The sequence below is a fragment of the Acomys russatus genome, chromosome 15, assembly GCF_903995435.1.
Source record: "Acomys russatus chromosome 15, mAcoRus1.1, whole genome shotgun sequence".
NCBI lineage: Eukaryota > Metazoa > Chordata > Mammalia > Rodentia > Muridae > Acomys > Acomys russatus.
Window position 1 is genome coordinate 20,327,461 of NC_067151.1, and position 15,007 is coordinate 20,342,467.

The 15,007-nt window shown below is 50.7% G+C and overlaps 1 protein-coding gene across 4 annotated transcripts in view; it reads left to right on the plus strand.

Annotated features, from left to right (window-relative positions):
* The first annotated feature begins 288 nt into the window (after window positions 1-288).
* The window catches only part of Jade1 (jade family PHD finger 1), a 52,046-nt gene continuing 37,327 nt past the window's right edge, over window positions 289-15,007 (plus strand). The window contains exon 1 of one of the 4 annotated variants that reach the window (XM_051157103.1): window positions 289-385. The gene's annotated coding sequence lies outside the window, so the exon portion shown is untranslated. Of the gene's footprint in view, window positions 386-437; window positions 736-1,769; window positions 1,857-2,238; window positions 2,257-15,007 lie in introns of those variants that run through there. The other 3 variants (XM_051157105.1, XM_051157106.1, XM_051157102.1) reach the window with 3 other exon arrangements.

The following is a 15,007-nucleotide window of genomic DNA, read 5'->3' on the forward strand; positions in this document are numbered from 1 at the left end:
CCCTCTCCCTCCTAAGGGACACCTGGAAGGCTTGGGGGCTCCCGAGGTGGGTGCAGGGGGCGAGCCCTGCTGGCTGCAGTCAGGACCCCAAGAGTTAACTAGAGCAAGTCCCCACCAGCGGCTCCCCGCCCCACCGTCCCCACCCTCTCCTTTTGGCTGGGGATTAAAGTGCTCCCCCCTGTGGCAGCAGTGACCCAGAAATGAGTCTGCGTCCCCGCGCTTCCTCCGCCGCCAGCGCACGCCCGACCGGGAGGGCCTGGGCGCGCCGGGCCGGCGGAGCGCGCGGGCGACAGCAGGGGCCCGGCCGGCTCCCCGCGCGGCCTCGGTGGCCCGGGCCCATGCGGCGGGGCGCGCAGCCCGCGGAGGCCCAGCCCGTGCGCAGCAGGTACGTGGGGGCGGAGGCGCGGGGGCGCGCGGGTCGGGGTGCGCGTCTCAGGCCGCGGCCGCGGCGGCTGCAGGGCGAGCCGAGAGGCTCAGCCATATTTGATGGTTTTGTTGCTTTGCTCAGGAGTTCTCGGGAGTAATGTAATGCCGAAGGTCGCTGCCTAGTGGAAATAATATAGTACGTCATTAATATGGCGCCAAAAGATTGGGCTGTGGATCTGTAGCGCGGAGGGAGGAGGCGGCCGCCCGCGCCGTGGTACTATCCCACCAGCAACTTGGGCATCACCGGGCTGGGGCCGGCGACGAGGCCGGGATGGCCGCGGAGCTCGAGAATTGATCGGTGTTGGATCAGTAAGTTCTATTCCGATTATTATTGTCATTTTCAATCGGAGGAAGGCGAAGGCTTAGAGCTTTTCCTTTTAAATGTATGAAGAACATGAGGTTTTCAGGTGATTCATCCAGCGTTTTCAGCAGCAGAAACCCAGCTTAGTTTATACATTTAAAAACAAAAAGGAAAGAAAGAAGGAAAGAAAAAAAAAAAAAAGCCAAAGTGCCTACGGCTGCATGAAAGTGGAAAGCATAGTAGCAACTTGGTAGACAGATGGCTATGGCATAGCGCAGGTTCGCGTACATATATGATTCCAGAGTGTGTGACAGTGTGTGTGGGGAAAGGAGGGTATGAGGGTATGTTTTTCCAAACATAGGTGTGAGGGGATACATCTGTGTGAAGTGGCTGCAGCTCTGGTTCTTGTCACCGCATGTCCAAAATATTCATTGCATCAATTCAAGGACAGTGAGAGGCGGGTGAAGGGACAGCTTGGCAATAAGATTTTTCCAGAATGGGTTTCCAATGATGAGACCTTTTACTTCCAGCGAGACTGCTTGTAAAGTGTAAAAGACTTCATCGGTGAAATTGGGAAGGACTAAATCGGTTGAGCAAAGTACCTATTAATCATGAACTTAAAACGGATTGCAGACTGCAACCTTTGACACCAACAGCCAAATTGTGGGGGTTGGGGGGGGTGTCTCCGGGTCTCCTCGCTGTCTTACGTGCACATGCACATGCGATGTGCTCTCCAGGACTGCAAGTTGCAAAGCCTTCCCGGTGCACGTGTCTGGTGCCTGTGAGTGTGTTTGCGAGTTGGGTGCTGTTGTTCGGTAGCCAGTAGGCTTTCCGGGTCGGCTCGGCGTAGGCTTTGCAAATGCGGGAGAGGGATGGAATGTGGAATGTTGACCGGAGAACCGAATCCTTTCGGAACGGTCCCATTTGCTGGAGAAATTCGATACCTTCCACCTCCTACCCGTCCCCCCCTTCCCCGACGCCCGCCTTCGGGTAGGAGGCGGGGCTGAGGACGCCGCTGCTGCTCAAAGTGGCGGAGCGCGGCGGCGGGAGGCAGGTGCACAGCACCGCCTGTGGGGGTGCCTCAACTTCCGCGGGCGTTTAAATAGCTGCCGGGCTCCCCCTCCCACCGGTAATAGGTGACCTGGCGTTTGCGGGCGGCGGGGGAAGGGACTGGGTACGCCGGGCACGAGCCTACGCGGCACGTGGGCAGGTGCTGGTTGGCCCCGGGGCCAACTTTTGCAGCCCGCCCTCCCCGTGCAGGCGAGAGGTGGAGGGCGCAGAGACGGGGCCGGGCGGCGGCCCCAAGGCGTCTCCCTGTCGCTGCCCGAGCGTCGTCTAACGGTCCCAGGTGCTCCGGGTCCGTGCTGGGGTGGCCCGGCCCCCGTCCTCACGCCGGAGTCCCGCACAAAGCCCGCGGCGCGGGGTGGCCGCCGCCCGTCGCCGTCCCTGTTCCCGCGCCGCGGCGGCCGCAGGCGTTTGTTTGTTGCTTGCGCGCCGCCCTGCGCGCCGGATGGCTTCCTGTGACAGAGGTGATCCACAGTTTCCAGAACTGTCTGGGGGCGGGAGCGCGAGCCGAGCCCGCCGCGTTGCTCCGCCACCGCTCTGCTGTTCCCCGGGCCCGCGGGGAGGCCGGGGAGGGACGGCGTAGCCGTTTGCAGCGGCGCAAGTGGCGTGCGGACGCGAGGGAGCGTTTGATTTGCAACTGGGGCCGAGCGGATTGGTGCAGCTGGTGGCGGCGGGCGGGAGCGGCGGCGGCGGGGGTTGGCCACTTTCAAACGCCGAGGGCAGCGGCGCGGGCGCGGGGCCGGCTTCGCCGCGGGGAGGCGGTGTCATCCCCGCACCGGGGCCGGAGTTACTTTCCCCTCCTCCCGCGCTGTTGTTCCTGTCGCCTCCGGAGGAGCGGGAGCGCGAGGGGGCGGCGCCGCGCGGAGCCGGGCCCTGCGCCCGGAGGGCGGGAGGGCGGGATGCCCGCGGCCCGCGGCTCCGCCCCGGGTCTCCAGCCGGCTTCCCCACCCTACCCAGACCGTTTCTAGCCCGGGTTCGGGACTCTGCACCTCTTGTTTCCGAGGTCCTTCTCTTTCCCATCCCCCACGTCTCCCCACTTTCCAACCCCTAGAGCTTCCCTCTGCGGGCCTCCCCACTTCCGATCCCCCGAATCGTGGGTCCGGAACCTCTCATTTCGACCTTTCAGTCCCTGGCCCGGGTACCCCTCTCCCCCATCCGAGACCCTCACTCTGACCGCCTCCGCGGCTCAAGGCTTTCCCGGCTCAGCATCCCGGTTCTCCGCTCCCCGGCTTCACACCCGGGCTCCCCCTTCTGGGCGCGCGGGGGCGGCCGGTGAATTGCTGTGAGCAAACAACAACAAAAAAGCGGGCGATTTAAATGTGCCTTCGGAAACCGGTTAGAGCATGTCCTCTCTGGGATGCCCTTTAAAAGCGGCTTTAGGTCGCTTTCTAGAAACGTGGTAGAGAAGGTCTTACGCCCTTTTGTTGACCCAGGGCCTGTAGGGGATTTAAAATTTCCTTTTGTGGAATGTTAGTTTTGGCTTGGCCTTGGAGCTTTTAGGTTTTCAGAAAGAGGAAGATGACCTGAAGTCTGCATTCCCGGGAAAATTTGTGGGGTTCTTCCCCAAAGAGCTCCCTAAGGTGGAGTTCTCCTTTTTAGAATACCTGCCTTGGAGGAAGTACCTCTCTCTCTCTGCTTGTTGCTTAAGGCTAGTGCCTTTCAAAGCTAATGAACTAGTTTCAAGACACAGAATAATTTTCCTGAAAGTGATTCACTAGTGGTTAGACCAGGCTAGTTAAGATAGAGTGTGGCATAAATCTGGAGGAAGGAGGCAGTAGGTAGCAGTAGATGACATCTGCAGGTCAGATGACAAGCTCTTTGAAACTCAGAATTTTTAATCTCTTTTTTTAAACCCCAAAGGTTTTAGTCCCGCTTCTTTTAATTTTTACGTTTAAAAATCTCCATCACATTTAATATTGTAGTATGGTTGACCAAAGGTACTGCCAGAGAAAACTGAAAAATGTGCATTGGGGGGGGGCATGCAATAATGGTTAGAAGCAAGTAGAGGTTTATATTCACCTTAGATTCAGACCTATTGTAAATGATGTAAGTGGTCCCTCCAAAATATCGAATCACACATTAGTTTTAGGTAGGTCTCCAGTATATGAATATAGCTCCGTCCCTGAGGTTCTGCCCTGGACTTCAGCATCGTTATTATCAATACAGTCAATTAAAAAACAAACAAACTTTTTTTTTTTGTGTTTGGTGTTTTATGTCCTTTCATAAAGTTTGCATAGTTTTGTAAATGTACTTGACTAGAACTTTAACAAAGTTTCCTGCTAATGCGCCAGGGTTTCCCAAGTCTTGATGCTCATGCCTGCGGAGCGAGTGGTTGTGCCCAGGATGTGCAGTACACTTGAATATTGTTCTGCTTTTTTAAAGCCCTTTGCTGCTTTCTCATATAGGGGTTTTATTGTCCAAGAAAGCAGGGCCAGGGCTGCAGGTAAGAAAGTGTTGGAGGTGCTTGCCTAGACTGCGAGAAGCCCTGGATTCCAGCCCCAGCGTAGCCGAAGGAGGCAGGAGAGCCTCCCTCCTTAGTCACTGGGAGCTCTGTAGTCACCAAGGTTGCAGGAGTAGACAGGGAAAGGCACCCCAAATGGTAACAGACAAATCGGGAAGTTTAAGTAGTTGTCACTTAGAAACAAAGCTTGCTGGGCTGGGCTTGGGGGAAGGATACGATAGGGATGTGAAAATAGATGCACAGCTTCATGTGCCCCACAGGCTGGTAGAGCAGCACGTGAATTAAGTAATTGACAGTGGTGTTAACATGTCGAAAAGTACTGAGGAACAGGTCCTGTGGCTGTCACCCACTGATCACTGTTCAGGTGATGTTTTATGCAAGCATACTGTGTGTGTGCTTGTGTCACAGTAAGTCTACATGCATGCTTGTAAGGAGCTTTGCCCGGCTGCTAGCATGGTAAATGGTCCCACTGATGAGTAAGGCATGTTTGTTTTCCCTACTTAGTCCTAATCACAAGGCCAGCCTTTTTGAAACCACAGCCCCTTGAAGGACCTAACGTTTTTGACAACGTGTCTGGTACTGAGCAGGGAAGAGCCTGTGGTCACAAAGTGAATTGAATTAAGAGTGTCAAACCAAACTTCTTCATTGAAATTTGGGAACCTTAGATTTGGAAATCGTCTGTTTGAAAAGTACTTAAAGGAAGTGTGGTTATCTAGTGTTGCCACAAGTTTCAGTTGCCAGGTGGCTGGGATAGCCCTTGCAAAGGTTTTGGAGGGGGATTGCAGTCTTTTTAGGGCTGGGACTGAGGGGGAGGAGGCAGATGACTGAGGGCTGGCTCAGCTATATCCCCCAGGTCCCTTCTCTTGCTCTTCATTTAGTTCAGTACTAAGGTGGGCACCTGTTACACTTTTAGTGAGTGGATTCTCAGAGTTGGCTCTCGAGCCAGTTAGTTTTCCCACAGGTTTATAGAGTGGGCAGTCCAGGAGGGTTATTGGGACGTTGCCCGCACCGTGTGTTTTGCTGGTCTGAAGTGGCATTGAGAGGTTTGGCAGGATGGAAACACAGAGCGTCTTAAAAGGTCTTCCTTTACGGGTGCTCACCTTAGGAGGTTGGCAGCATGCACAGGATTATTTTCTCACCCCCCCCCCCACACTTGAGATCTATTGAAGTCTTTCACTTATTCCTATAAATGCAATAACTTCGGAACAACATTAATTAGCGAGGTAGTTTAATAGTAATTGTTTGTTTCGCCGGCCGAGAGTTTTATGTTTATTTCCTCCTTTTCCAGGACCTTGCAGCATTCTGACTATGGCTGAAAGTTCAGGGCTGGGTGGACAGCTCGGGTGGACAGCTCAGCCGGACAGTGCTTTTCCTAGTGTTGGGTGGCTCAGCAAAGAAGTGTGATGTTAGGGTGACGATGTCCAAGAACTGCTCTTTGGTTATTTTACCTTTTTTTGCCCCAGTGCTGGGCATCGGGCTCAAGGCTTCCACTGAACCATCCCCAGCCCCTGGCACTTTCATATTTATATATTTGTAAGTCTCTTGTCATTTCCCTGACATTTTTCTGCATAAACTTAGGTCTGTGAAGAAGATGTATGCTTTTATTTTTGTACTTTTTGCTAGAGGTATGGGTCAGTTGGTGAGTTACTCTGCCTTCTAAATGCAGGCTTGGCCCTAGAGGCCCTTTGACCTGCACCTGAATATGACAGTCAAGTTTTAGCAGGGTTTATGCTAGACATTAACTAATGGGCATACGTTTGGAGTGATTCCTGCGACAGTTTTTACTCACCCAAACAACAGAAATAAAAATACTAGACTTGGATTGGAGCGATTGAATTTAGAGGAGGCTGCACGTTTTTATCTTTTAATATTTTATTAACACTAGGTATGTGCTGTGCATCAACAGGTGTTCAGAGACCTTTTTTTCTGCATGTTGGGGAAGAGCCCCTGGCAGCTTGTGTTCTAAGTTGGCGTTCTACCTCTGAGCTGTACCCACAGCCCCAACACCACACTTCCTGTTACTCTAGAACTAGACCAGTATTTGGCTTTTTGCTTCAGTCTTTTCAGGTAAAGCCATAGTTAGGTGACTTAGATTGCAGATGTCAGTTTATTCTTAGATTACTTTACAGTTTGGGTGCTGGGGGTAGGACCTAGCGACTCTGACGTACACTGAGCACTCACTCCACCACGGAGCCCCCCCTCACCCTGTCCTCTAAGTTTGTTTTAAAACTTTAGGCTCCTTTGGGCTATTTACCTAGGGTATTAAAACCATAGTTACACTCCATTGCACCAAGCGGGGAGCAATGCCAAGCGTCAGGTGTCTCCCACACTGGAAGTTCCCTTAATTCAGGAGCGTTTCTGGAGAGCTATTTATGGTGAAGGTTTTGGTGGTGAGGGGTCAGGCTGAGGAGTGCAGTGGGTAGCTTTCATCTCCCCACCCCAGGACAGAAGCTAGAAGGATAGCCAACTTAGCAGCTTCTTGAGGCTGTTCAGCATGTAGTACACTCACACACAGCTTGCCTCATCTTGTCAGTTGTGTAAGGCTCTCTTGCAAGGCCTGGGCTTGGGGACTTGTGGCTGCTGGGGTCCCTCCACCCCCATGAAAGGATAGGAAGTAGGGACTTCTGCATGTTCTTTCAGGAAGTCAGGATTCCTTTACGTGTTTGAGTTCTGGTGACTTTGTATGTTTCGCTCCCATCCTTTGCCTTCTGCTGTTAAATTGTTGTCTGGCATGTTGCTTTTCTGTTATTAGCGAAAATCAGAGCCGCAGATTGTTGTGAGGTTTTCATTACAGAGGGTCCACTGGTTCCAAGCTGGAGCCTGCAGGGTTGCCTTTGAGGGAGATTCACAGCGTCCTGGGTGTCGCCTGTTTTAACTGCTCGCCGCATCCTCTGGTTTGTTTTTGGACAGTTCGAGGTCAGGACTTTGTAGGGAGTAAGCAGGTCTGACCCTTGACTCTGAGCTTTAAGGGCTGTACCCAGGATCTGGTAATTGATTCTTCCTTTAACTAGACACATGCCATGTTTGTAGACATCACCTTGCCAGCCCGCTGATTGGTAGGCAGGGCCAGTAAGAGTTTAGCGGTGGTAGGAGACCAGCGCATGGACGGCGATTCTAATTCACTGTGTCAGATCAACAGTCCATAATCCAAGGACCTAACACCCACAGAGCCCCTAGTCTGGTTCCGGACACCAAAGACAACTAGGTGGGATGGTGGGTGCCTGTAATCTCAACACTCAGATGGAGGCAGGCCCGAGTCAAGGTCATCTAAGGCTGTCTAGGGAATTGGAGGCCATGCTGGGATACATGAGACCATCTCAGAAAGGAAGTTTGATAAATACAGGGGGAATTGATTAGTCTGAGGGTGGTCCTTTCTTTATCTGTCACCTGTCAGTCATCCACTTAACCTTAATTGACTTCAGATTGGAGTAGCACTCTATTCCGTAACATGGAATCTGTTCTCAGAATTGTCATTTTAGGCTCCTGTGTTCTCTTGAGGGATGCCGTGTGCCTACGTAGTCACCTGTGCAGATAAGGGGTCCTGAGTGAGCAGCAAGCACTCTGATTAAATTCCTCTGCAGTGGGAAGCGATGGCAAGCTGAGTGCCTGTGTCCTGCCAATCAGCTCCTGCCTGCTGCTCTGAGTGCTGGCTTCCTGTGGCGGCTTTTGCTATGGAACGTCTGATGTGCTCTTCCCCGTCTGCCCTCCTATGCTCGCTGTGTGGATGGCAGTGGCAACCACCCTTACCTTGGCTTGCCAGGGCCATGCTTCATCTGACTGACAGATTGCCTGCTCTTTGGATTTCATGCTACTTGTCGCTCTCTGATAGCGCAGTGTGTGAGGGAGTGTTCTTACTCTTGTAGTCTTCCAGGGCAGCCCACGGCCCAGGGCCCAAGAGGAGGTGTGTGCCCACCACCTGGCAAGCGGCCTTTGGTTCAGCTCGTGGCTCTGCCCTGGTCCTGTGAATTCTCCTTACGCTGCTGCTGGCCCTCTGCATGATTCTGTGCACCGCATGCTTTTATCTCTGGAGTTTGATAGAGCACTAAGTTAGAGTTTTATGGTTTATTTCTCTTGGGAAACTTTGCCGTAACCGCGTAGAGTTGTGGGAGGCGTCCGTCCGCTTCAGCAGACGTTCTGCTAGGTTTTCAGACCATCTGATGTGTCTACAGCTGTCTTGGCGAGGCATGCAATGGGGATGAAATGTTTGTTCTCACCTTGAGCTCGTGATGTGAAGTGCAGTGTCCGCTAAGCGTGCTCTCTTCGTCTTTGGGCACACTCGGGGAGTTTGTTCCTCTTATTTCGTTTAGGACAGTGCTGTGAAGCTTTTTGGTGACTTACATTGTTAGTGATAACTGATCGCTCCTGACAGTTGGCTCTGTACTAGGAACAAAGTTCCTCAGAGGCAGCTGCATGTCAGTCTGCACAGTGTAATTGTCATTAGCTGTTCGAGCAAAGGCGGTTTTGTACGTCCCCATTAAGAACATCTGCTTGAGCATTAAAAAAAAAAAAACCCAAATTGCCCCATTGTATCTATACTGTATCTCTTGGCTTATCCAACCAAGGCAGAAGTAGTGGGTTAGGACCTCCCCCCCTTACCTTGGCTCATTTGTTCTTTTTTGGAAATGTCATTCTTTGATGATCTCCTAGTGTGACTTGGTTGTTAGAACCTGGTTCAGAGACCTCAAGGCAGGATGGAATGGTAACTTGTGAATGCTTCAGAAAATAAGCTTTTCTTATGTGCCTTTCCATCAGGTGCTCGTTTGAGATAAGTCTGTGTAGTGCTTCCTCTGAGGAAAGGGTGTGTGTGTATGTGTGTGTGTGTGTGTGTGTGTGTGTGTGTGTGTGTGTGTGTATTGATAACTTGTTTATGCTGCTTGTCATAAGGGTGCTTAGCTTTCTGGTCAAGGTCTGTTCACTCAGATCCGGTGAGAATAAACTTGGGGTTTCCGACTGTAAAAAGTGGAGGGTGGGATCATGGCAAACATTCATGGGCAAAGTCACCAAGAGATGTAATAGTTCTCAGTGCTTTCTGCCTAGACTATAATGGGCCACTGCACCCTTTCTCAGAACTGCCGTGGTGCTTTTCTGTTCTTTAGATGGTCCCTGTAAGAGCTTGTATGTGTGTCTCCTGCCCTCCTTAAGTGTAAGTGGGCCTGTTCCTTGTCGGAATTTAATCTTTACACCTGTAGCTTGCCTGCTTTGCTTTAAGTCTCTGCTGGCTGGTCCTTCCATATGTGAGCATGTCACTCAGGAAGGGATTCTCCCATAGATGGAAATAGGGCAGGAGTCAAGGTGGAGGCCAGGTGACCGCTGTTGTTTCTGTGTTGGTGTGAATTCATTTACTTTCATGTTAAATGAAGTGAAAATGCATCACAGCACTAAGGCACCAATGACACACAGTCCTGCTGTCACAGCGTCCCCCCCTTTTAATCTAGGGTTTTCTTAGGAGTTCAACCATGAACTCCGTATATAGCCCAGGCTGGCTTTACATGCCCGCCTTGTTTCAGCCCCCTCTTTCTTGGCCTGTTTCAGTCCTGACTCTTAATTGAGTGCTCAGTCAAAGACCTTGGGGGCTTCCAGGATTGTCTGAGGTGAGAGCGGTGATTAAGTCATTTATAAGTTGGCAAGTGAGAGCAGCTTGTGATTTGTTCAGGAGCTTTCATTTATAAGTTCCTTACGATTCTCCCAGCTGCTTTTCTTGGCTTTCAAAACCCAAGTTCAGACTAGTTGGTAAAGAATCTACATGAGTTGGTGCTTGCAGCTACAGGGCAGCGTTACTGTTTGCACCACTAGAAACGAGTGGTGCCTGCTCAGTGGTCGGAGTTCTCTGTGGGAGGACATACTTATTGCTGACATCAGCTCCACAGCAAAGCCCTGTAGTAGCTTGGGCAGCATTTTCTTTAAAGTTTGGTATATGACATACATTTTAAAAAGCTCATTTATTTTGTCTGAAATACTTAAGACGGCAGAGCCTGTAAGTTTTAACTGGGGTCTAGTTAACTTCCTGCCTGTTTTTGGGTTAGATTTGGGTAGATGTGTCGTGGCCCCTTATTTTGGCTAAGATGGGAAATGTGGTGTAAGATGTCACCGGATTAGATGGAGCATTGGATTAAATTTGGTAATTTGGATATTTTATGTCCCTTTGCCTTAAATACTGAGATAACACTTGGTTTCTTTCACATTAATTGGGCACAGGTAGACAGGTTTTATTGTGTACGTCTGGTTGCTTGGAGAGCTGGACAGTCACTGCGCAGAACAGAGGAAGGTGGCGGGGCGGGGGCATGAAGTAATCTTTTAGGGGATCACTGTGGAGTCAGTCATCAAGTAGTTCTGAAATGTGTAAACATGGCAAACAGAGTCGCTGATGTGATTTCAGCTGTGTGTAAGGTCATCTGGTGTTTGAAAGCACATTCCTTAGGCGAGTGAATTTCAGTGACAGAGAATGGAAGGGCACCAACAAGTTTTACACTAGCATAACATGTGTTGCTCCAGTTAAAGGTCACTGAGTGGTGAGGAAGGCGAGCAAGCCAGGGAGCCTAGGCCACTCGCAGAACTCAGCCATTTATCCAGGAGGTGATTTCAGTATGCGTCGTACTGAAGTGTGTCGTACAATGGCTAAGGAAATGTGTGGAGGTTTTAATTGAGTACCTTCTGGAACTTCCTGCCGGTGACATAAATAACAATGGAGACATAGTGCATAAAATTGACACTTTGAGGGAAAAGGCAGCCCTTTTTGCATATGAGCCATAAGATAGTAAAAGCACTGGGGTGTGATCCTTATTAGAGCTGTAGAGTTTATGGCCTGATAAATGGTCCCTGCTAGCTCCAGTCCTGGCTGGTTTGTCTCTGTGAGTCCCTTTCCCAGGAATAGTGTTGAATTCTGCCCCCTCCTCCCAATCTTTGGTAAAAATTTCTTCTCCTCTGTCCCTGGAGCCACATTGGGGCCACTGAACTCAGGGACTCCATTTCTGGAGCTATTTTGGGGCTGACCCATCATCCACTGCTCCTTTATTTCATTGCTCAGCCACTTCCTCAGTTCTAGTCAAGGGAAGCTAAAGTTTGGAGATTTTGAGGGGCCGCGCTCTAACAACGCCTACAGCAGCTTCTGGAGTCACCTCATCCAGGAGAGCAGCAGGCTGCAACATGTTCGCCTTGTAGTACCCTTACTTGTCGTGGTTTCCTTTGAGTTGATGTGTAGGTAAGGACTGTTTTGGCCTATGCAACAGGTTGAATGTGTTTGACACCCCTCCTCACCCAAAGGAGGTGGTGCCTCGAGCTTCCTCCACAGCTGTTCAGCTGTCTCCGTGCATCTCACCTTGCAGTGAACAAAGATGGTAAGATGGCTGCCTAATGGTCCAGCTAGCTTCTTTAGCCAGCAACCTCTCCTGGGCCAACAGTGTTCTTTGAAACTTGACTTCTAGTGCTCCACTTGAAGTGCATAGTCTCCAGTGCCCACTACCTAGGGCTTTATCTAACTGTCATGTTTCTTTGGGCTGCAGTACGTTGGGCCCATTGAAGCCAGGGTTGGTGGCACTGTAAAAAAGTCACTATTCAGAAATTTGTAATCTTCAGGAGCAACTGCAGGGAACACAGAAGAACACCATTTGCTTGCCAGGCAGGGGTTACTCAGACTGCTCTTTGACCTCGAAGTGCTTTCGGCCTTCCTCTGTGTCCTTGTCAGTCCTGTTAAAGGAAGAGATCTTGAGGGAGTAGGGGAGCAAAAGGCTAATGGGATACATGTGACATGAAAGCAGAAGGGGAGACTGGAGGGAGGAAGGAGACCAGCAAGAGGAGGGAGAGAAGTGGGGGAGGGGGCAGATACGAACAGTATAAGGACGTAAGTATGGAAAGACTGTAATGTGACCAGCCCATTGTTCTATATGCTAACCAACCAAACAAAAAACAAACAACCAAAACCAAACCAAAACAAAACCCCAAAAAACACTAGTTAAAAAAACCAAAGATAGACGGAGGGATGAGTCAGTGCTGGCTGCTCTTCCAGAGGACCCAGGTTTAATGCCCAGATGGACATGGCTGCCCACAAGTATCATAACTCCAGTTCCAAGGGCATCTCACGCCCTCTTCTGGCAACAGACACATAAGCGGTGCACAGACAATGTGCAAGCAAGACGCCACACACACAAAATAGAAAGGAGGGTCTTGCTCAGTCAGTTAGTAAAAGTCACTTGTCCGTGGCGTCTGGGCACTAACTCGCTGGGTTGGGCTTCTGTGCTAATCTTATCAAGTCAGTTTAGCTAGAACCTTTTCCCCAGAGTCTCACAGGAACTTCACCCTGATTCTGCCTTGTGTCTTGGCTGGAGCTGTGTGCTGGTCTGAAGGTCTCCTTCCCTCAACATCAGACTCCGTGGCTGTGGCCACCTCACAGAATGCTGTGGTCTCCTTTATAGAAATGTGCCTTACTCTCTTTTCTTCCCCATTATTGTTACTGTGTTTAAATTTTTTTCTAGACAGGGTTTCTCTGTGTAGCCTTGGCTGTCCTGGACTCTGTTTGTAGACCAGGCTGGCCTTGAACTCACATCGGTCCACCTGCCTCTGCCTCCTGAGTGCTGGGATTAAAGGCATGTGCCACTGTGCCCAGTTTGTGTTTAAATGTTTGTGTTACGTGTTTGTGTGCATGTGTGTGCATGCATATGGTGCCTGCATGTGTGTGCTAGTTCTTTCCACCATGTAAGTTCTGTGCATCAAACTCAGGTCTTAAGACTTGGTGGCAAGTGCCTTCATCTGCTGAACCATCTTGATGGCCCCATGTGTATGTTTTGAGAGAAGATCTTATGAGCCCAGACTGGCCTGACGCTTGGCATCCTGCACCTGGCTCCTGAGAGCTGGGGTTGCATGCGTGTGCCATCATGTCCTGTTCATTAACTCCTAAAGTAAATAGTGACCTTGAACAGCAACTTAGCAAATTCTGAAGGAGGAACATATAACTAAACTGAGTGGTGCAGAATGAGCTGCATGGAGTTAGAGTGGAGGTTGACGTTTGGCGTCTTTGAACTTGGCCCTCGGGAAGAAGGGCAGCAGAGCACTCTTGCACAGGCTGAGACCTGAGATCCAAAAGGCGGCTTCACTGCAAGAGGCCTGGCCAATCCAAGGTGCTGTTTTGGGGTTTCCTAGGATGGATGCTTGGGTAAAGCTGGGAAGGTTATTTCTCAGCAAGTTTTGACTCTGGCCTTCAGTATGGACTGGTGAGGGGGATTTGTGGGTCTTCCTGAAAACATCTCAAGTGATTCATTTCTGTCGTTGGTTATAGGAAGGAGATCTAGGTGGAGGGGTGGGGGGCTGAGTCTGTTTTCTGTTGCTACAATAGAATACCTGAGGCTAGATTAATAAGTTCAGGGCGATAAACAATTATTTGGCGCCCGGTTTTGGAGGCTGGAAAGTCCCAAGCATGAGGAGGCCGCATCTGGTGAAGGCCTTACAAGGTAGAAGGTCTTCCGTGGTGAGTGAGTGAGCCAAACTGGCCGATTCTGTGATGCGCACCCTGGAGAAAGAAGCATTCATCCAGTCATGCAGTCGTGAGGGCTGCGTCTCTAGGCATCTCCTGTGACTCTCCACCCCTCCATTCTTGTGCTCAGGCATTTTTTTTTTTGGCATGTTTTCCTGTTTCAAGAAGGAATTTAAACCATGATAGTGGGTGAAGACCAAATCCATAGGGAAGTAGGGGGAATTGACAGAGTTATGCCACCACATCAGTCAATAAGCTTTGGCAAACACGTGTAAGAAGGGATGCCTAGGACGGTTGGGATGGTGAGATGGCTCAGTGGTTAAGAGTGCTGGGGGTTCTTCCAGAGGACCCAGGCTCGAATTCCAGCACACACGTGGCGGCTGACAACCATCTTTAACCCTAGTCTCGGGGATCTATGCCTGCTCATGATCTCCTCAGGCCCCAGGCATGCATATGGTGCAGTCATGTGTACACTAAATGGAAAAAGAAAAAAGATTTCTGCTTTAAAGCAAACCCCTGAAGTCTGGAGTATGGAGATATTGTCACGAGTCATGTAGAGATACGCTTGCTTTCAGGCTACCTCCCCTTGGTCAGTGACTCTCGTCCTTCTGAGTTTTTACAGACTCTTGTGGTCACAACTGTGAGGCAACCAGGGATGCAGGATTTCCATCACTTGCCTTTCTTCTGTAGGCCAGAAGCTTCCCAGAGCCAGGCCCTGCCTGGCCAGGTGCTTGCTGCTCTCGCCGTTAGGCGTCTCCTTCTGGAGTGCTGTGGGAAGGCCTTTCAATTGATTCTCACTTAGCTCCCTGCCATCTGTGGAGGTAGCAGTCAGCCAGGGCTCCAGAAGTGAGGGATAGCACGCAGAGGCTCTCCTTGCTCTGCTTTTCAGTGGACGGAGCCTTGCAATATAGGCCTCTAGTCTGCGTGTTAAAGATAGTAATGCTGACTTTGATTGTCGGGTACAGGAAGTAACCCTGGCTGAGATAAATCAGCCTGATGTCAAGGGTTAAGTGCATTACAGCCACAGAGGAGGGGCTTTTGCTGATGTTAACCCCTACCACAGGCAGAGCACACTGTTCTTAGGGTCTTTAAGGTGAATCAGAATAAATTCGTGAGAAGAAAATACTAATCACCCCCCCCCCATGCTCTCCTCCTCCCATCCCCCACAGGGTTTCTCTGTGTAACAGCCCTGGCTGTCCTGGACTCCCTTTGTAGGCCAGGCTGGCCTTGAACTCACAGAATTCTGCCTGTCTCTGTCTTCCTTATGCTGGGACTAAAGGCATATGCCACT